At 55.5% G+C, this 20,858-nt stretch overlaps 1 protein-coding gene across 21 annotated transcripts in view; it reads left to right on the forward strand.

The window, feature by feature from the left end:
• Positions 1-4,323: 4,323 nt before the first annotated feature.
• Positions 4,324-20,858, forward strand: part of NFASC (neurofascin) — a 157,281-nt gene continuing 140,746 nt past the window's right edge. For 20 of the 21 annotated variants that reach the window (XR_010308811.1, XM_064173663.1, XM_064173671.1 and 17 more), the window contains exon 1: positions 4,324-4,402. The gene's annotated coding sequence lies outside the window, so the exon portion shown is untranslated. Of the gene's footprint in view, positions 4,403-4,650; positions 5,061-20,858 lie in introns of those variants that run through there. The other variant, XM_064173664.1, reaches the window with a different exon arrangement.

Raw genomic sequence — 20,858 nt, forward strand, 5'->3', positions numbered from 1 at the left:
CTCTCTTCCAACCTGGTTGATTCAATGATTCTATTCTTAGCCTGGAGAAGACTGAGGGCAGATCTGATCAATGCTGATCACTACTTGAAGGGTGGGTGGCAGGAAGATGTGAAGAACTGTCCAGAGAGACCTGGACAGACAGAGCTGGGCACAGAGGAACCAGATGAAGTTCAGCAAGACCAAGTGCAGAGTCCTGCATCTGGGGAGGGATAATAAACTGCACCAGGACAGGCTGGGAGGTGACTGCTGGAGAGCAGCCCCAAGGAGAGGGACCTGAGGGGTGCTGGTGGCTAACCTATGGCACAGCAATGTGCCCTTGTGGCCATGAAGGCCAATGGGGTCCTGGGGTGTATTAGGCAGAGTGTGTCCAGCAGATCAAGGGAGGTTCTCCTCCCTCTCTACTCTGCCCTGCTGAGACCTCATCTTGAATACTGTGTTCAGTTTTGGGCTCCCCAGGTGAAGAGGGACAGGGATGTGCTGAAGAGGGTCCAGCAGAGGCCTATGAGGATGATGAGGGGAGTGGAGGGCATGGCTGATGAGGAGAGGCTGAGGGCCCTGGGGCTGCTTAGTCTGGAGAGGAGAAGACTGAAAGGGGATTTAATAAATGTTTATAAGTATCTGAGGGCTGCCAGGAGGGGGGGACAGGCTCTGCTCACTGCTCCCTGGCATAGGACAAGCAGCAGTGGATGGAAGCTGCAGCACAGGAGGGTCCAGCTCAACACAAGAGGCAACTTCTTGCCTGGAAGGGTCCCAGAGCCCTGGCACAGGCTGCCCAGAGAGGTTGTGGAGTCTCCTTGTGTGGAGCCTTTCCAGGCCTGTCTGGATGTGTTGCTCTGTGAGCTGTGTTAGATAACATTGTCCTGCTGTGGCAGGGGAGTTGGACTGGATGATCTCCTTGCATCCCTTCCAACCCCTAACCCCCTGTGAGCCTGTGCACTTCTTCCTAACATCCAGCCTGAACCTGCCCTGGCACAGCTTGAGGCTGTGTCCCCTTGTTCTGGGTGCCTGGCAGAAGAGACCAACCCCACCCTGCCACAACCTCCTTTCAAGTAGTTGTAGAGAGCAGTGAGGTCTGCCCTGAGCTTCCTCTTCTCCAGCCATGCCCTTGCTGGCAATCATCAAGCACCTGGGCTGAGCTTCATGCTCATGTTGGTGGTTAAGTGCCACAGGTGTGTCTTGTGAGCAAGATTTGGTTATCTCTAGGCAGAGATGCAGGTGAGGAGATGATGTCTGGGGTCCATTGCCCCTGTGCAGGTGTTTGAACAGACTCCAGGCACCAGAGCTTTGCTCCCCACTCCTTCTGCTACCTGACTTGGAGGCAGCTACAAAGAAGAGTGAGCAAAGGTTGGTGCTATGCAGTTTCCTCCTCCAGGTGGGACTCCTGCAGGTGGGGTTGGGCTCTGCTGCCAGGCACCCAGCACCAGAACAAGGGGACACAGCCTCAAGCTGTGCCAGGGCAGGTTGAGGCTGGATGTGAGGAGGAAGTTGTTGTCAGAGAGAGTGATTGGTACTGGAATGGGCTGCCCAGGGAGGTGGTGGAGTGGCTGTGGCTGGAGGTGTTGCAGCCAAGCCTGGCTGGGGCACTTAGTGCCATGGTGTGGTTGGTTGGGCAGGGCTGGGTGCTAGGTTGGGCTGGCTGAGCTTGGAGCTCTCTTCCAACCTGCCTGATTCTATGATTAAAAGGACACTGAGGAGCTGGAGCAGATCCAGAGGAGGGCAATGAAGCTGGGGAAGGGTCTGCAGTACAGCTCTGGTGGGAAGCAGCTCAGGGACCTGGAGTTGTTCATCCTGGAGGAGAGCAGGCTGAGGGAGACCACAGTGCTCTCTACAGCTCCCTCTAAGGACGCTGGAGCCAGGGGGGGTTGGTGTCTTCTCCCTAGTAACAAGTGCTAGGGTGAGAAGAAACAGCCTCAAGCTGTACCAGGAGAGGTTTGGATTGAACATTAGGAAAAACTTCTTCACTGCAAGAGTGGCTAAGCCCTGGCACAGGCTTCCCAGGGAAGTGGTGAAGCCTCCATCCATGGAAGTCACCAGAAAGCACAGAGCTGTGGTGCTGAGCGACATGGTTTAGTCCTGAGCTTCTCAGGGCTGGCTCAAGAGTTGGACTCAGTGATCCTGGAGGTGTTTTCCAGCCTTGGTGGTTCTGAGGTTTTGCTTTTGCCTCTGCTCTCCCCAGCACCTGCCAGTCGGGGCTGTGTGGCTGGAGCTCATTCAGCCCTGGGCTCTGCACTCTCAGCTGTTGCTAATTGATTTATCTCCATTTATAGCAGCTGGGCCTCTGCTCTCCTGCAGCACCTGCTTGCTGCAGCTGGCTTTGTGTCACTCCAGCTCTACAGGAAGACTGCAGCCTGCAGCTTCTGTTCCAGAGCCTCTGAGGAAGGTTTGTTTTCTCTGGTGGTCCAGCAGACCCTCCAGGACACATTTCAATCCTGATCCATGGATTCTTCACTGCCCTTCATGGCAGTGGAAATGTACAGAAGCATTAAAGTTGGAGAAGACCTCTAAGATCAAGTCCAACCTTTTACCCAACACCACCATGGCCACTAAATCCTCTCCCCAAGTGCCATGTCTGCAGGCTTCTTCAACACATCCAGGGATGGAGACTCCACCACCTCCCTGGGCAGCCTGTGCCAATCCCTGACCACTCTTGCAGTAAAGAAACTCTTCCTAATGTCCAACCTAAACCTCCCCTGGTGGAGCCTGAGGACATTTCCTCTTGTCCTGTCCTTAGTTTCTTGGGAGAAGAGGCCAGCACTGCCCTCACTCCAACCTCCTTTCAGGGAGCTGTAGAGAGCAATGAGGTCCTCTCTCAATCTCCTCTTTTGGGCTAAGCCTCAGTACCTTTTGTGATCAGCACATTTGGTGTCTGTTCTCCAGAGGACACCTCAGATCAGTGTGTGGCTTCCAGAGGAGGTGTCTCTATTATCATAGAATCAAGCAGGGTGGAAGAGAGCTCCAAACCCATCCAGTCCAACCTGGGCACCAATGAAATAAGCTTGGTCTCATCCTCCTGCCACCTACCATTCAAGCACTGATCAGCATTGACCAGATCTGCCCTCAGTCCTCTCCAGGCTAATAATAGAATCATATAACCAGGCAGGTTGGAAGAGAGCTCCAAGCTCAGCCAGCCCAACCTAGTACCCAGCCCTAGCCAAGCAACCAGACCATGGCACTAAATGCCCCAGCCAGGCTTGGCTTCAACACCTCCAGGGATGGCAACTCCACCACCTCCCTGGGCAGCCCACTCCAGTGCCAATCACTCTCTTCCTCCAGCCTGACCCTGCCCTGGCACAGCTTGCTGTCAGCTGAAGTTTCACCACCCCAGCAGAGTAGCAGCAAGGCAGCACAATGCATGGTGAGGGAAGCAGCAGCTCTTGCTGTGAGTGTTTCCTAAATGGGGGGAGGCTTTAATTAAACTGACATCTCTGATAACCAAGTGGCTGTGGAGATGTCTGGGCTGCCATGCTAGCAGAAGCCTCTGCTGGGTCATTTGGCAGGGGACAGTGGCCAACTGCAGAGAGCCATCAGCTGACGTCTTCCCCAGAGCCAAGCTGGGATGCTTCTGCTCCTCTTCAACAGGCATCCTGCACGGCAGAGATCACCCTGGAGGTCCAACCCTCCTTCTGAAGCAGAGGCACCCACTGCAGCTCACCCAGGAGCACAATGGCCGGGGGGGGTGGTTGGAAGCTCTGCAGAGAAGGAGACTCCACAGCCTCTCTGGACAGCCTGCTCCATGCTTCCAGCACCCTCACACCAAAGGAGTTTCTCCTCCTGTTCAGATGGAACACATCAGGCAGTTGGAGGAGTAAATTCAGTTCTTAAGCTCACATCTTACTTATATCCCAGAATCCTAACAGGCTGAGGGCTAGAAGGGACCTCTGCAGATCATCCAGTCCAACCCCCTTGCTCCAGGAGGGTCACCCAGAGTTGGGTTTTTTCCACAGCAGGAAAGCATGAACAAAGATTCCCTTCTCCTGACCGACTCCCTGCGGTCAGAACAGACCTGTCCTGGCCCGGTGGAAGGAAAACAAAACACCTCTTGAGATGAGCTTCAGCGTCTGCCACTCTCCTGGTATTCTCCTCCCAACTTTGAGCTTTGCTTTCGGGGGCTGCTCAGCTGGGAGGGCAGCGCTAGGGCAGGGCAGGGCAGGACAGCTGCGGCTGCTAATTAACGGCGCCGCTAATGAGTCCCCTCCCCTCGTCCTGCCCTCCCCTCCAGCCCTTCCTCCCTGCCTCCTCCCGGGGCGCACTCGCTATCCCTCCATCCCTCCCTTCCTCCCTCCTTCCATCCCTCCCTCCCTCTCTCTCTCGGGAGCGCGCAGTGCGGCGCGGCCGCGCCCGGGAGCGCGCAGTGCGGCGCGGCGAGTCCCGGCTGCAGAGAGTCCCGGAGCTCCCGGATCAGGTACGCGGGGCTGGTGAAGGGTGGTGGTGGGGGGGGGTTGTGGACGGGGAAGACGACAACAAGACTGCCACCGGGACCGGGAGGAGGATGCTCGGGTGGGTCCGGCCGCGACAACCCCGGAGGCACGGCTGGGGGTAGTGGGGGAGGACTGAGCGCGCACCCCGATGCGGGGTTCGGGACCCCACTGCCTGCGAGGCTCCTTCTTTGGTTCTCTCTGCCCCCATCGCCACCGCCGGGTTTGCCTCCCCGGGAGGAGCCGTGTGCAGGGGGAGCTGGGTACCAGGCTGGGGCATGTGATGGGCTTTTTGCTCTTACGTCACGGCACCGTGTCCACGCGTGTGATAAAATCCTGATGTGTCAGCCCGGGAGGGTGGCAGCAGGAAGGGGACCGTAAGGGGAGCGCACCCCCAGGAGAAACCTTTGTGTGCCAGGGCATCGTTCGGTCCTCGCAAGCCCCCCGGGGAGCTTGCTCTGCGTGGGGGCTGTGTCCTGCTTCTTCCCTCGTGTGGTTTTGGGGAGTGGATTCGGTGTTCTCCTTCCGAACCATCCTGGGCTGGCAAAAATACATCCACCGCTCTCCTGGGTGAGGCCTCTTTGGAAACCATCCCGGGGTGGTGATGCGGCGTTGGATGGAGCTGGACCGCGCCGGGGAGCAGCGGTTAGTGGCTGCCGCGTTTCGAATCTGCATGCTCGGGCTGCGCCCGCAGAGCAAGCTCCCTGCTATCGATCAGGCTTCTGGAGGTGGGGAAAGTGCTGAATCATTTGGAGTCCCCAGCTGCAAAGGTGGCTCAGCTCTCGCCCATCTCCAGCAGAGCCTCCAAAATGGGCTGCAGGGGATGAAGGAAACTCCGCTCCGTGCGCCTGTGGCCGGGGCTGGGGTGGGAGTCCTGCAGGCCTGGCACAGAGGTACTGCTGGGCTTGAGCACAGAGGAAGATCTTCTTCTGTAGCCTTAGATGGTCTTTGGAGGACAGGGAGCAGGGAAGACGCAGGCTGGCATCTCGGTGAGGCCTCTGGGCATGGTGCCGTGGGGATGCAGAGGAGTTCCGGAGGGGTCGAGGGAGGTTTTCTCTAGAAAACGCTGTCCCTGCTGGAACTGGGGAAGGTTTGAGGGGCTGGCTGCTGGGGCAGGCTTTTCTTTCTCCTGCTGAATGCTGTCTTTGAGAGTCTTTGTCAAGGTCAGCTCCTTGGAATAGCGTGTGGGCTCCGGAACACTTCTGAAAGTCAAGCGGGGATGCTGCTGCCTGCTTTGCGAGGGAGAGGCAGCGCAGGGGGATGGGAGGGGTGGGGGGTGGGGGTGGATGTGTGTGCTGCCAAAAACCTGGAATCCTGCAAGACAGGGCAGAGGCCTGAGTGCTTTAAGATGGATACTGTGGGCTGCCAGCATTTCTGGGGTGCTGCTGTCAGCTGCTGAGCTGACAGCAGCAGGAATCCAGTGACTCCCATGGAGGTGCCGACCCCTTTCTTGCTGTCTGTGGCTCTGTCAAGCATCCCCCCTTTGGCAGGCAGCAAAAGCTGATGGCTGCTTTATCACAGTGTCACAGTATCATTAGGGTTGGAAGAGACCTCACGGATCATCAAGTCCAACCCTTTAGCACAGAGCTCAAGGCCAGACCATGGCACCAAGTGCCACGTCCAGTCCTGCCTTGAACAGCTCCAGGGACGGCGACTCCACCACCTCCCCGGGCAGCCCATTCCAGTGTCCAATGACTCTCTCAGGGAAGAACTTTCTCCTCACCTCCAGCCTAAATCTCCCCTGGCACAGCCTGAGGCTGTGTCCTCTTGTTCTGGTGCTGGCCACCTGAGAGAAGAGAGCAACCTCCTCCTGGCCACAACCACCCCTCAGGTAGTTGTAGACAGCAATAAGGTCTGCCCTGAGCCTTCTCTTCTCCAGGCTAACCAATCCCAGCTCCCTCAGCCTCTCCTCTTTATCTCCAGGAAACTTCTCTGCCTGGCCTGGTGTGCCAGATAGCTGCTCAAATTCAGCCTCATGTCCTTCCTGTTTAGCAGCTCCAGGCTGAGCCCTTGCTGACTTCTCTTTTTTGGTGTGTGTGTGTAGCTGTAATGCAAGCACCACATAAATAATGCATGGAGGTCTTCTCAGCTGACCAAAGCAGGGCTCAAGTTGTTAAATTTGAAAATGGACTTTGTTTACTGAGGGTGGAGAGCTGGGGGTTGGTTTTGTCTTGCTCCAGGTGGGACTTTGGGAGTTCTTTCCCTCCCCCCCACGAATTCACCAGGCTAACTCATCTATGGAGGTTAAGGAAGGAAGCTGTATTTAAAATGTGGCACAAATATACAAGCATATACACCTCCAGGGATGGGGACTCCACCACCTCCCTGGGCAGCCTGTTCCAGTGCTTGACCACTCTTGCAGCAAAGAAATTGCTGCTAATTTCACAATTAATCACAGAATCAGGGAGGTTGGAAGAGAGCTCCAAGCTCAGCCAGCCCAACCTAGCACCCAGCCCTGCCCAACCAACCAGACCATGGCACTGAGTGCCCCAGCCAGGCTTGGCTGCAACACCTCCAGCCACAGCCACTCCACCACCTCCCTGGGCAGCCCATTCCAGTGCCAATCACTCTCTCTGACAACAACTTCCTAACAACATCCAGCCTAGACCTGCCCTGGCACAGCTTCAGGCTGTGTCCCCTTCTTCTGGCCCTGGCTGCCTGGCAGCAGAGCCCAACCCCACCTGGCTACAGCCTCCCTGCAGGCAGCTGCAGGCAGCAATGAGCTCTGCCCTCAGCCTCCTCTGCTGCAGGCTGCACTCCCCCATCTCCTTCAGCCTCTCCTCACAGGGCTGTGCTCCAGGCCCCTCCCCAGCCTTGCTGCCCTTCTCCAAACACCTTCCAGCACCTCAACATCTCTCTTGAATTGAGGAGCCCAGAACTGGACACAGCACTCAAGGGGTGGCCTGAGCAGTGCTGAATACAAGGGAAGAATAACCTCCCTAACTTCCTCCTCACATCCAGCCTGAACCTCCTCTTGCACGACTTGAGGCTGTGCCCCCTTTTTCTGTTGCTGGTTGCCTGGCAGAGGAGCCCAACCCCACCTGGCTACAACCTAATAGACAAGTTAAAAGCAATACAGAACTACAAACCCCCTCCAAAACAGCAGAACCCACCCAAGAGGGCTTTTTAAACCAACTCCTCTCCTTCTAACCCCCTCCCCTATTCCAGAATCTCTGATGTGCAAAGGGTGAGACATGGGAAGGCAGATAAGGAGCTGGAAGGAAATGGTTAGCTTGGGTTATGCAGATTCAGGCAGAGATAGTTCATGCAGCAGCTGCAGCAGCCAGAGACACACTCTGACTCCCTTTGTTTATGTGCCTTGTTTTGATCTCTCAGCAGAACCTATGAGTGATGTGGACATCACTTTTCACAGCCAACAATCTAATTTCTCTCATTAAAATATTCCAGTCAGCCTCAAACCACAACACTCCAGCTAGGAAGTGCTGGCTGCTGTGACAACAAAGCTTCAACACCATCAGCTACATCTGCTGTCTGCAACTAACTGAAGGGAGGCTGTAGCCAGGTGGGGGTTGGGCTCTGCTGCCAGGCACCCAGCAACAGAAGAAGGGGACACAGCCTGAAGCTGTGCCAGGGCAGGTCTAGGCTGGATATTAGGAGGAAGTTGTTGTCAGAGAGAGTGATTGGCACTGGAATGGGCTGCCCAGGGAGGTGGTGGAGTGGCTGTGGCTGGAGGTGTTGCAGCCAAGCCTGGCTGGGGCACTTAGTGCCATGGTGTGGTTGGTTGGGCAGGACTGGGTGCTAGGTTGGGCTGGCTGAGCTTGGAGCTCTCTTCCAACCTTCTTCATTCTATGAGTCTATGATCTTTCAGGGTCTCACTGGGGCTTGCTGCAGGCCATGGTGTTTCCTGAGTTGTGTTGCCTTGGCAGTGGGCTTGGGATCTGATTTAAACCCAGCCACTCAATCCAATCATCTCTTGCTCACAGCTAATGATGAAATGGAAAACAACCCAGGCTCCCAAATGGTATTAATTGGTGATGAGTTATTTGCTGAGCTGTGATCTAATTGTCTTCGTGGGTCTTGTGTATAAAATCGATGCTGCTGCTGGCACAGTGCCAGCACAGAGGCTTTCTGCAGTGCACAGGCACCAAAGGTGGTCAAATATCATAGTCATAGAAGCAGTCAGGGTTGTTGGAAGGGACCACAAGGAGCAGCCAGTTCCAGCCCCCCTGCCATGCCCAGGGACACCTCACACTAGAGCAGGCTGCACACAGCCTCAGCCAGCCTGGCCTTAAACACCTCCAGGGATGAGGCTTCCACCACCTCCCTGGGCAACCCATTCCAGGCTCTCAGCACCCTCATGCTGAAGAACTTCTTCCTATCATCCAGTCTGAATCTCCCCATTTCCATCTTTCTTCCATTCTTCCCACTCCTATCACTCCCTGACAGCCTCAAAAGTCCCTCCCAAGCTTCCTTGTAGCCCCCTTCAGATACTAAAAGGTCACAAGAAGGTCACCTTGGAGCCTTCTCCTCTCCAGACTGCACAGCCTCAACTTCCTCAGTCTCTCCTCACATCAGAGCAGCTCCAGCCCTCTGCTCATCCTCATGGCCCTTCTCTGGACACCTTCCAGCACCTCCACATCCCTCTTGTCCCAGGAGCTCCAGAATTGGTCTCACTGGTTAGGCCAGAAAATAACTTTCAGATGACCAAATCCAATCACTAACAGCAAGAAAGGAGGTCTGCTTCCTATCTGTGCTCCTGCCAGCCACAGGAGACCCTGTCAGGAGTCTACTCACAGCAGAGCTCTCTGTGTAGCTCTCAATGTGGTTGTATCCCTCCCATGAAGGAGAGCATTGAGAGGCTCTTGACCCAGCCACTGTGTGGTGAGCATGGGGAGGTGCTGAGGTCAGCTGTGAAGGGTCCCAGGTCAATGCTGTGCTGGGGACTGAGCTGGAAGAGAAGTGAACAGCTGTAAATGGAGCCCCAGGCAGGTGCTGAGGTCATGAGGGAAGGACAAAGGGAGAGGAGGCAAAGAGACCTCTGTTGGTGGTGAGTTGAGGCTGAAGGGAGAGGGTAACTAAGTGACTTTTCAGGCACTTTGACTTTGCCCTGAGAGGAGTTTGACTTTGCTGCTGTGTCTCAGGGCTGCTTGGCTGACCTGCTGTCCTTGGTGGAAGTTATTCCCTGCTCCCAAGGACCTTGCCAGGCTCTGGCCCTTCCCATCAGCTCTTTAACCCCACTCAGCAGAACTGGGGCAGCTGTGGGAGGTCTCTAACAAACTCTCTAGAGTGACATCAGTGTCTAGAGAGGTTGAGCATGAGCCAGCAATGTGCTCTGGTGGCCAGCAGGGCCAGTGCCATTCTGGAGAGGATTAGAAGGGCTGTGGGTAGGAGGTCCAGAGAGGTTCTCCTGCCCCTCTGCTCTGCTGAGGCTGCGTCTGCAGTACTGTGTCCAGTTCTGGGCCCCCCAGTTCAAGAGGGACACAGAACTGCTGGAGAGAGTCCAGCACAGAGCCACAGAGATGCTGCAGGGAATGGAACAGCTCTGTTAGGAGCAGAGCCTGAGGGAGCTGGGGCTGGGAGCTTGGAGCAGAGCAGCTGAGAGGTGACCTCAGCAATGGCTATAAAGATGTGCAGGTGAGTGGCAGAGGCTGGGGCCAGGCTCTGCTGGGGGATGCCCAATGCCAGGGCAAGGGGCAGTGGTGGAAGCTGAGGCAGAGGAAGCTCCATGCAAACATGGGGAGGAATTTTTTGCCTGTGAGGGTGGCAGAGCCTGGCACAGGCTGCCCAGGGGGGCTGTGGAGTCTCCCTCTCTGGAGAGATTCAGAACCCACCTGGCTGTGTTCTGTGTGATCTGCTCTGGGTGCTGCTGCTCTGGCAGGAGGCTTGGACTGGCTGAGCTTTGCAGGTCCCCTTCAGCCCCTGAAATTCTGTGATTCTAGAAATGAAACCTTCCTGGGCAGGGAAAAAACCTTCTACAGGTCACTCAGAGCTTCAGAGTGCATTGATTCCATCTCATTCTCAGCCTGCTCTGGTGAGGAGGAGCTCACAAGTGAGAGGTTTGCAATGCAGATTGAGAAATCAGTGGAAATTACCCAGCCAGGTTTCCCAGGACACTTCTGCAGCTCTGATGTTATCTCTGAGCCTCTGGCAGGAGCTGCTGAGTTTCTGCCTTCCCCTTGCAGGAGCAGCATGTGTGTGCTTTGGCTTTGATGGGGGTTTCACTTAGTTGTCTGTGCAGCATCAGGCTCTCAAATCTCATCAGCAGTTAACCTCCTATGTAGATAAACCTGAGTGGTAAAGCAAGAGCTGCTTCATTTGTGTTCTTACAGGACCCCAGGGAGGTATGAAACCCTCTGGCTTCTGCAGAGCTGTGAAACTCTGCTTCTCCAGGTGAAATAAGATTGCAGCTGAATTATGAGGATAGAAACCATCACATCACAGCTGTGGACACTGAATGGCTCTGAGCCACGCAGAGAAAATAGGTTTGAGGTGGTTTCTGTGTCCAGGTCTGGGCTTCTCAGTTCAAGAGAGATGTTGAGGTGCTGGAAGATGTTTGGAGAAGGGCAGCAAGGCTGGGGAGGGGCCTGGAGCACAGCCCTGTGAGGAGAGGCTGAGGGAGCTGGGGGGGTGCAGCCTGCAGCAGAGGAGGCTCAGGGCAGAGCTCATTGCTGCCTGCAGCTGCCTGCAGGGAGGCTGTAGCCAGGTGGGGTTGGGCTCTGCTGCCAGGCAGCCAGAGACAGAAGGAGGCACAGCCTGAAGCTGTGCCAGGGCAGGTCTAGGCTGGATGTTGTTAGGAAGTTGTTGTCAGAGAAAGTGATTGGCATTGGAATGGGCTGCCCAGGGAGGTGGTGGAGTGGCTGTGGCTGGAGGTGTTGCAGCCAAGCCTGGCTGGGGCACTTAGTGCCATGGTGTGGTTGGTTGGGCAGGGCTGGGTGCTAGGTTGGGCTGGCTGAGCTTGGAGCTCTCTTCCAACCTGCTTCATTCTGTGATTCTTTTTTCACTTGGATTTGACTAAAAGCAAATCCTGGGAGGAGCTGACTTCAAAATCCAAGACAGAAACCTAAACTCTGCTGCTTCCCTTTAGACTCTTTGTTGTTCCCTGGGTTTAGTCTGTCCTTATCAGAATATTCCCTCACATCTTAAACCCAAGGAGGCAGCTCAAAGCAAGGCTTGGATTCAATTACAGTGTTTGAAAGGCTCTAGTAAATCTTGTCAGAGAGGTCTAGCTTGCCTCCCTGCCTTGGGGGCAGCTCCTTTCAAAACTCATTTCCCCTATGTTAAATGTTAGATGACTTCTGCTCTGTCTCTTTTCCTCTCCTCCTATTCAAGCAGGCCATACGGGTTGAGCTCTTTTCCCAGGCAACCAGCAACAGAAGAAGGGGACACAGCCTGAAGCTGTGCCAGAGAGGTTGAGGCTGGATGTTGTTAGGAAGTTGTTGTCAGAGAGAGTGATTGGCACTGGAATGGGCTGCCCAGGAAGGTGGTGGAGTTGCTGTGGCTGGAGGTGTTGCAGCCAAGCCTGGCTGGGGCACTTAGTGCCATGGTCTGGTTGGTTGGGCAGGGCTGGGTGCTAGGTTGGGCTGGCTGAGCTTGGAGGCTTCTTTCAATCAGCTTGATTCTATGACTTTAGAGGCAGTGAGGGAGTGCCAGGGCTGGGGGGATGGAGCAAAGCTGGAGGTGGGGAGAGTGAGGCTGGAGGTGAGGAGGAAGTTGCTGAGCAGGAGAGTGGTGAGAGGCTGGAATGGGTTGCCCAGGGAGGGGGTTGAGGTCCCATGGCTGGAGGTGTTTGAGGCAGGGGGGTTGGAACTGGATGAACTTTGGTGGTCCCTCTCAACCCTGACTGATTCTCTGATTCATCCTTTTACCTTTGCTGTCCAGGATAATTGTTGCATAATTTCAGGGATCCTGCTCTGAATGAATTTGCTTCAACTTGCTGTGATGCTAAACAATGTGCCCTCTCCCCTCCCCACTTTGTATTTTAATCCAGAGCTGAATGGAACCATCCTGTGTTATTATGGATTAAAACAGGGGAGGATTTAAAACCTCAACCCTGCTTATAGGGATCACCATTCCTAGTTAATGAGATAGGAGGAGAGGGATTAACAACTGAACAAATAGAGATGAGTTTGCTTAGCTAAGGCAGGTAGAAGTTCCTAAGGATGCTCTGGAAGGGACAAGTCTCTGCTCTGCCACTTTAGCTCCCCTTGTTTCAGTCACAGAACCAAGCAGGTTGGCAGAGAGCTCCAAGCTCAGCCAGGCCAACCTAGCACCCAGCCCTGCCCAACCAGCCACACCATGGCACTCAGTGCCCCAGCCAGGCTTGGCTTCAACACCTCCAGCCACAGCCACTCCACCACCTCCCTGGGCAGCCCATTCCAGTGCAAATCACTCTCTCTGACAACAACTTCCTCCTCACATCCAGCCTCAACCTGCCCTGGCACAGCTTCAGGCTGTGTTCCCTTGTGTTGCTGCTTGCCTGGCAGCAGAGCCCAACCCCACCTGGCTACAGCCTCCCTGCAGGCAGCTGCAGGCAGCAATGAGCTCTGCTCTGAGCCTCCTCTTCTGCAGGCTAAGTTGTAGACATTGATCAGATCTCCTCTTAGTCTTCTCTTCCCCAGACCAAACATCCACAGGGGAGATGCTCAAGTCCCCCACTCATCCTGCTGGCTCTCTGCTGGATTCTCTCCAGCAGATCTCTGTCTCTCTTGAACTGGGGACCCCAAACCTGGACACAATCTTCCAGGTCTGGTCTCAGCAGGGCAGAGTAGAGTGGGAGAAGAACCTTCCTGATTCATCCTCTCTGTTTAATTCCCTTGGTGCCCTTGCTAGGTTGGGCACAAGGTAGACCATGCACTATCTGCTTCCTTAGGGTTGATCATGGGGACATGGCCTGGTGGTGAACTGGCAGTGTTGGGTTGACAGCTGGGCTTAAACAAGAGCAAGGTAGATTTAGGTTGGACTATGAGAGTGGTGAGACACTGGAAGGGATTGCCCAGAGCAGTTGTGGAGGCTTCATCCCTGGAAGTGTTTAAGGCCAGGCTGGATGAGGCTTTGAGCAGCCTGAGCTACTGGGAGGTGTCCCTGCCCATGGCAGGGGCTTTGGAACTGGATGAGCTTTAAGGTCACTTCCAGCTGAAGGCATTCTGTGATTCTATGATCCTGAAGGGTTTTACTCTGACCTAAACAATTCCACCTTCCTTTGGATGTTCATACTGAAGACTCACACCAAGGCACAGATGATGCTGTGAGATCTGTGAGGGCAGCCCACCCCCGAACTTCAACAGGGAGGAAGGATGCCCAAAGGATAGATTTACTTGGGACTGGCAAGGAAGAATGGAATGAGAAGGAAAGGGATATGTGTGTGTGTGAGAGAAAGCCTCAAGCTGAGCTCCTGGTCCCTGCTCCTGGTCATAGAACCACAGAATTGGGTTGGGTTTAGAAGTCCTCTAAGATCATTAAGTCCAACTGCCAACCCAGCCCCACTGTGGCCACTGAACCACATCCCACAGTAGCATGGCCACAAGTTTCTCGAGCACCTCCCCAGGGCTGACGACTCCATCACTTCCCGGGCAGCCTGTCCCAGTGCCTCACTGCTGCTTCGGGCCAGAAACTCTTCCTGGTATCCACCCCCTGGCACCATTTCAGGCTACAGCCTCTCCTCCTGTCACTTGATCCTAGGGAGAAGTCCCTGGCCCTGGCCCCGGTCCCGGTCCCCGGGGCGCCCCGGCAGCTCTCCAGGGTGCTGAACCGGGACCCCCGCCCCGGGCATCCTGCGCTGTGGCTCTTCCTGTTGCTCCTCCTGATCACAGTGTCTCAGTATTATTAGGATTGGAAGAGACCTCACAGCTCATCAAGTCCAACCCTTTAGCACAGAGCTCAAGGCCAGACCATGGCACCAAGTGCCACGTCCAGTCCTGCCTTGAACAGCTCCAGGGACGGCGACTCCACCACCTCCCCGGGCAGCCCATTCCAGTGTCCAATGACTCTCTCAGGGAAGAACTTTCTCCTCACCTCCAGCCTAAATCTCCCCTGGCACAGCCTGAGGCTGTGTCCTCTTGTTCTGGTGCTGGCCACCTGAGAGAAGAGAGCAACCTCCTCCTGGCCACAACCTCCCCTCAGGTAGCTGTAGACAGCAATGAGGTCTGCCCTGAGCCTCCTCTTCTCCAGGCTAACCAATCCCAGCTCCCTCAGCCTCTCCTCGTAGGGCTGTGCTCAAGGCCTCTCCCCAGCCTCGTTGCCCTTCTCTGGACACGCTCAAGCATCTCAATGTCCCTCCTAAACTGGGGGGCCCAGAACTGAACACAGCACTCAAGGTGAGGTCTAAGCAGTGCAGAGTCCAGGGGCAGAATGACCTCCCTGCTCCTGCTGGCCACACCATTCCTGATGCAGGCCAGGATGCCACTGGCTCTCTTGGCCACCTGGGCACACTGCTGGCTCATGTTCAGGTGGGTATCAATCAGCACCCCCAGATCCCTCTCTGTCTGGCTGCTCTCAGCCACTCTGACCCCAGCCTGTATCTCTGTATGGGGTTGTTGTGGCCAAAGTGCAGCACCCTGCACTTGGAGCTATTGAAGCCATCCTGATCTTGGGGAGGGAAAGGGATGACAGGCATGAGTGGAAGGAGGAGAATGCAAGGGAGGATGCATTTCTCCCCAGTCCTCTTCCAGCAGGGTGGCCAAGCAGATAGGTGACCCAGAGGGGTCCCAGAGAGCCTGGGTGGTCTCCCACTCCTCTTCCAGCATGGCTGCCAAGCAGATAGGTGACCCAGAGGGGTCCCAGAGAGTCTATATGGTCTCCCACTCCTCTTCCAGCAAGGGAGGTGACCCAGAATCATCCCAGAGAATCTGGATGGTCTCCCACTTCTCTTCCAGCATGGCTACCAAGCAGATAGGTGACCCAGAGGGGTCCCAGAGTGTCTGGATGGTCTTCCACTCCTCTTCCTATGTGGTTGCCAAGCAGATAGGTGACCCAGAGAGCCTCCAGAGAGCCTGGATGGTCTCCCACTCCTCTTCCAGCAAGAGAGGTGACCCAGAGGGGTCTCAGAGAGTCTGGATGACTCCCACTCCTCTTTCAGCATGGTTACCAAGCAGATAGGTGACCCAGAGGGGTCCCAGAGTGTCTGGATGGTCTCCCACTCCTCTTCCAGCAAGAGAGGTGACCCAGAGGGGTCTCAGAGAGTCTGGATGACTCCCACTCCTCTTCCAGCATGGTTACCAAGCAGATAGGTGACCCAGAGAGGCTGAGTGGTCTCCACCCTTGTTGGATGAGTGTTTTAAAGACCTGTCTGGATAAAACCCTGAACAACCTGGTCTTACCTTCTAGCTGATCCTGCTTTCAGCTGGTGGCTGGGCTAGGTGACCTGCCTTGGTCCCTCCCAAACAGAATCGTTTTGTGATCCTATTACCTCCAAGGTTTTCACTGTCGAGAAGCAAAACAATCTGCTCCCTCTCTGCCTCTCTTGGAGAACCTTTTCTCATGTGGAAAGGTTGATTGTTCATCCTCAGGTCACTGCCAGGCAGCTTTGAGTGGATGCTCAGCACATCTTTTAGTGGCTATTCACAGCAGCTTTTGCTGGTGATTCACCCAGCCTGGGGGCAGGAGGGAGGGAGAGAAATGGCAACACCCCCCCTGTGTCACCCAGCCAAGTGAAAAGGTCATAGAATAGAATAGAATGATAGAAGCAGTCAGGGATGGAAGGGACCACAAGGAGCAGCCAGTTCCAACCCCCCTGCCATGCCCAGGGACACCCTACCCTAGAGCAGGCTGCACACAGCCTCAGCCAGCCTGGCCTCAAACACCTCCAGCCATGGGGCCTCAACCCCCTCCCTGGGCAACCCATTCCAGCCTCTCACCACTCTCCTGCTCAACAACTTCCTCCTCACCTCCAGCCTCACTCTCCCCACCTCCACCTTTGCTCCATTCCCCCCACTCCTGCCACTCCCTCTCAGCCTCAAAAGTCCCTCCCCAGCTTTTTTGGAGCCCCCTTCAGATCCTGGCAGGCCACAAGAAGGTCCCCTGGGAGCCTCCTCTGCTGCATCCTGCACAGCCCCAACTCTTTCAGGCTGTGCTCACAGCAGAGCTGCTGCAGCCCAACCCTGACTCTTGACTTGCCCCTCGAAGCTTTCAGCAGTCTGCTCAGTTGATGAGGAGCTGTGCTCTGGTGTGGGAGCTGTGCCAAATGCACTCGTCCTCAGGCTCTTTAGACGATGAGGTGCTCGGGGCCAGCCTGCATCTTGTTCCACAGGCTCTGAAGAGTTGCAGAGCAGGGTATGGTACCACCAGCCACCTCCTGTGGAATTACACAGCCTCTGCTTGTGCTGGCTGGGACAGCTCCCGAGATGCCCAACAGCTCAGCCTGGCTCTGCCCTTGATGAAGACACAGCTGTGTGCTGAGCTGTGCCCTCCTTGAGTTAAGGGCACAGAAAAGAGCTCTCTTTTTCTTGCTGTCACTTAAATGGTGTCAGGAGTGGTGAAATCTTGCTTTCAGATTCCTCCCAGCCCCAGCAACAAAGCCTGCTTGTTGCAAGCTCATTGGTTTCTGTTCCACTCCCTCTGACGTGCTCACAGATGTGTGCAGGCAATAGGGAGGGAGGGAAGGGGTGGGGGGAGGAGAAGTGAGGCTTTGTGGCCATGTACATGTGACAGCACGCATGGGACCCCCCCCCAGAGCCCCTCTCAGAGCAGCCCTCCCTTCATGCCACATCTGGCATGCCTCACACTGTGCTTCAAGGCTTGCTTGGAGCAGGCTGGCTCAGGCTGAACTGCAACTCTTGCAGCGTGGCTAAGGAGGGAGATCTTGGCTGCTTTTGGCTTCTGCCATTCTCGGGAGGAGTGTGTGGCTAGGTGAGGATTCAACCTGCTCTGCTGGTGAGGATAAGCTCTTGGATGACAGAATTAAGCAGGTTGAAAAAGGCTTTTGAGATCATTGAGTCATCAAAAACTCATGGAATAGAATCATGGAATGGGTTAGGTTGGAAGGGAGCTCAAAGCTCAGCCAGTTCCCAGCCCCTGCCATAGGCAAGGACACCTCCCACTAGAACAGGTTGCTCAAGGACTCATCCAAGCTGGTCCTGAACACCTCCAGGGAGGTTGTGGAGCACAGAATCACCCAATGTGATCTTTGATCACATTGGGTGATTCTGTGCTCCACAACCTCCCTGGGCAACCTGTGCCAGGGTCTCACTCACCCTCAACCTGTGCCAGAGTCTCACCACCCTCAACCTGTGCCAGTCTCTCACCACCCTCACTGCAAACAACTTCTTCACCACCACTCTCTGGGCCCAGCCCTCCAGCCAGTTCTTGACTCATATCAGAGTGAATCTTAGGAGATAAAAATGTGCTCAGGAGAAGTTGTGCCCTTCCAAATACTGTGCTGTGCATCACAGCCTGACAGCTCTTACTGACAGCTCTGGCATCCAGATGCCAGGGCCCAGAGGGATTTCTTTCCCAGCCATATCAGCAGCTGGCTCCACAGCCTTGCATTTTTGGTTGACCTCATCTGAATTCCCCTGGCTGTGGTGACAGCTGTGTGGCTAATCTGGCTTGAGCCCAGCAGAGCAGGTTCCTGCCTGATGTTGTGTTTCATGGGCTCCAATTTCCTTGTCTGTCCTCTTACTGTTCCACTTGCTCTGTCAAAAACAGCTCAGAGAGCATTTGCAGGGGAGGAAGGGGGAACAGGGCTGATTCCTGGGTGCCAGGGGATGAACTGGGGAGCCTGAGCCTTCTAAATATCATAGAGTCATAGAAGCAGTCAGGGTTGGAAGGGAGCACAAGGAGCAGCCAGTCCCAACCCCCCCTGCCATGCCCAGGGACACCCTACCCCAGAGCAGGCTGCACACAGCCTCAGCCAGCCTGGCCTCAAACACCTCCAGCCATGGGGCCTCAACCCCCTCCCTGGGCAACCCATTCCAGCCTCTCACCACTCTCCTGCTCAACAACTTCCTCCTCACCTCCAGCCTCACTCTCCCCACCTCCAGCTTTGCTCCATTCCCCCCCACTCCTGCCACTCCCTCACAGCCTCAAAAGTCCCTCCCCAGCTTTTTTGGAGCCCCCTTCAGATCCTGGCAGGCCACAAGAAGGTCCCCTGGGAGCCTCCTCTGCTCCAGCCTGCACAGCCCCAACTCTTTCAGGCTGTGCTCACAGCAGAGCTGCTGCAGCCTCTGAGCATCCTCCTGGCCCTGCTCTGGACACTCTCCAGCATCTCCACAGCCCTCTTGTCCCAGGGGCTCCAGAGCTGGATGCAGAACTCCAGCTGGGGTCTCAGCAGAGCAGAGCAGAGGAGGAGAATCCCCTCCCTGGCCCTACTGGCCACACTGCTGCTGCTGCAGCCCAGGCTCTGCTTGGCTTTCTGGGCTGCAAGTGCACACTGCTGGCTCCTGCTGAGCTTCTCCTCCAGCAGCACCCCCAAGTGCCTCTCCTCAGGGCTGCTCTCCAGCCTGGCACTGCCCAGCCTGGATTGGTGCTTGGCAATGCCTCGACTCAGGTGCATGTCCCTGGCAGGCTTTTTTCCTTGGAGATCACTGTTTGCTCTGCTGCAGTCCTTCCTTCTTCCCTCTACCTTGCCTTGCAAGACAACCCAGTGTGAGTGGTGGTTATGTCCCTAGCAGGGCCCTGGCCCATGATGCAAGCTAATGCATTTAGCAGACAACTTTATCACCATTAAGAGAGGAGTTAGGGACTTGTAGAAGGATAAAGACATCTCTGGCTGCTGAGCTTGCATCAAAGGCTGGAGAAAGCTTACCTCAGTTCAGTAGGGTGGCTGGGTCTTGCTTTTGGGCAAAGATGGCACTTGTCTGGAGCTGCATAAGTGGGGAATTAATCCAGTGAGTCTCAGCTCTCTCTCTTTGGCATCCATTTGTCCCCAAGTACCTTGTGTCCTGGGAATCCACTTGATTCTCTAGGTGCTTCCCCAGAGCAGGGTTATCATGGCAGCTAGATAATAATGACAGCTTGGTCCTGCAGTGGAAACCAAGCTCAATATAGCCCTGTGAGGTATCACAGAATGTCAGGGGCTGGAAGGGACCTCCACAGCTTCAGTCCAAGCCTCTGCCACAGCAGCAGCACCCAGAGCAGATCAGACAGGAACACAGCCAGGTGGATTTGGATATCTCCAGAGAGGGAGACTCCACAGCCCCCCTGGGCAGCCTGTGCCAGGCTCTGCCACCCTCACAGGCAAAAAATTCCTCCTCATCTTTCCATGGAGCTTCCTCTGCCTCAGCTTCCACCACTGCCCCTTGTGCTGGCATTGGGCAACCCCCAGCAGAGCCTGGCCCCAGCCTCTGCCACTCACCTGCACATCTTTATAGCCACTGCTGAGGTCACCTCTCAGCTGCTCTGCTCCAAGCTCCCAGCCCCAGCTCCCTCAGGCTCTGCTCCTAACAGAGCTGTTCCATTCTCTGCAGCATCTCTGTGGCTCTGTGCTGGACTCTCTCCAGCAGTTCCCTGAGGTCCTTCTTGAACTGGGGGGCCCAGAACTGGACACAGTACTGCAGATGTGGCCAGAGCAGAGGGGCAGGAGAACCTCTCTTGACCTCCTAACCACAGCCCTTCTAACCCACCCCAGGATGGCACTGGCCCTGCTGGCTCCCAGAGCACATTGCTGGCTCCCAGAGCACATTGCTGGCTCAAGCTCACCCTCCCATCTACCAGGACCCCCAGAGCCTTTTCCCCTTCTCTGCCTTCCAACAGGTCAGGGTAGGGCTGGGAGGAAGGACAGGAGCTCCTTATTGAAGGGAGCAGACAAAGCAGGAGGGCCTGTGATCAGCTTTTGCATTGCCCCTTAGCCTGAGCAGGCAGGTAATTAACAATCAGCTAAGAGGGTGGCTCTACGAGGCAGCTAATTGCATTTCCAAATGTCAGCTTGTCAGCTCTTGTTTAGTCTCCCTTCAATCTGGGCTTTGCCAGAGCAGTGTCTGCTTCTAAATGGCATTTCCCTCTCCTGGCACCCAGGAAAGATCTTCTCCTTCCCCATCCTCAGACATCCTTGCTAGCCCAGTTCCTGATTTGCTTCACCTTAGATGTGGTCTCACTTGCCAGAGTGTGAGCCTCATCCACGGGGTTCCAGTAAAGAGAATTAAAGCAGAGGAGTCTTGGCTGGAGGAGGGAAGAAAAGCAGCTCACCAGCAGGAGGAGGTTGTCCTGCTGGTTGCAAGGGTTTGCAGTGCCTCAGCTGCCTGAGGAAGTCTTGCAGGCAGCTTCTTCCCCTTGCTGCAGGGGATGAGATGTTGTCACAGTGGGAGAAGTCTGGGCAGCTGCCCTGAGCTTCACTCTCTGCCTGGTGTCTGGATCCAGGTGGCACTCAGGGAGGTGGCTCCATCTTGGCTGATATGAGCTGAAGGCTGTGAGTCCATCCAAAGAGGCTGAGAGCAGGAACCAAATGAGGTTCAAGAAGGCCAAGTGCAGAGTCCTGCACCTGGGGAGGAAGAATAAACTGCAGCAGCACAGGCTGGGAGGTGACTGCTGGAGAGCAGCCCCAAGGAGAGG

This window comes from Pogoniulus pusillus, chromosome 39 (assembly GCF_015220805.1).
Source record: "Pogoniulus pusillus isolate bPogPus1 chromosome 39, bPogPus1.pri, whole genome shotgun sequence".
Lineage (NCBI taxonomy): Eukaryota > Metazoa > Chordata > Aves > Piciformes > Lybiidae > Pogoniulus > Pogoniulus pusillus.